The 1037-nt window shown below is 39.2% G+C and overlaps 1 long non-coding RNA gene across 1 annotated transcript; it reads right to left on the reverse strand.

Moving 5' to 3' along the window:
- Window positions 1–167: 167 nt before the first annotated feature.
- LOC106944399 (uncharacterized) lies at window positions 168–990 on the reverse strand. The gene is made up of 2 exons (XR_001424267.1): window positions 786–990; window positions 168–740 (listed from the first exon to the last, which is right to left on the reverse strand). It is a non-coding gene; the product is annotated as an uncharacterized LOC106944399 (long non-coding RNA).
- Window positions 991–1037: the final 47 nt, after the last annotated feature.

Below are 1037 nucleotides of genomic sequence, written 5' to 3' on the forward strand. Positions count from 1 at the left end.
TGTAACCCAAGTTACATTCTAGGATTCTTAGGATTTGAAATAATCCAAATTAAAGTCAATCCAAGTGATTTCTTAAAAACTAGGTTCGTCTGCTGGAGGAGGTGGCAAATTGTAAAACACAGAGACAAGTAGATGGTGCAAAATCAGTGAGTTGTATTGATATTTACAATATATACAAATTAGTCCACAATTTAGAGTTCAAAAGGGTTCCTTAATCCAAGAAAGTCAACCAGTCTTTGTTGATGATGAAAGGAAAAACAAAAAATAAATATCCAGTTCCATCAGTGAAGACTGTTGGGCCGAATCTCCAACCAGTTCGGAAGTTTTCACAGATAAGTGTTGTATCTCCGGATCCGCTAATACGGTTAGCTCGCCAGTCTGGTCAGCATGAAGCCAGACAATCCGTGATGCATCTTAACCCCTTCAGCCACTCCTTGAGCGGAGGGGGGGGATCTGCAATACACCTGGCCTGTGTAAACAGGCCTAAATAATCAATCAACATGTACATGTATTTTCTAATTACAGGAGTTTACATAATTAAATGCAACTTATGCAAATTCAAGTTACTCTTTTCACAACAATAGTTTCAATAAGCATTTCAATTTGAATGTGCTTTAGATTGGCGTCACCTACTTAACAGCTGGGGAGGCTAGTGCTAGCATGCTAGCTCCCGAACAAACACTCACCAGTTCCCTCTTGACAAACCGTGATCGTTTCAACGTTTAGCCGAATGTTCACGTCTGTAAGTTAACAGAGGCACACAATTGAACAGAACAGAAGCCTACCTGCACGTCAGAGTCCGACAGCGTCTCCTACCTAAGGTGCGATTCAGCAGCAATAAAAGCCGTAGCTGTCAATTTAGGACGCTGACGTGCAGCTGTCACATGACATTGAAACATCGCGAGACCAATAATGTTCTCGCCTGCTTGGTGTTGAATAAATTAAGGAAAGGAGGATTTTAATTAAATCTTTAAATAGAAATAAATAAAATTAGATCTAACAAAATGGAAAATAAAATAAACTGAATCTAATATAGA

Source organism: Poecilia latipinna, unplaced genomic scaffold (genome assembly GCF_001443285.1).
Source record: "Poecilia latipinna isolate Pla-1442-1.1 unplaced genomic scaffold, P_latipinna-1.0 Scaffold9053, whole genome shotgun sequence".
Lineage (NCBI taxonomy): Eukaryota > Metazoa > Chordata > Actinopteri > Cyprinodontiformes > Poeciliidae > Poecilia > Poecilia latipinna.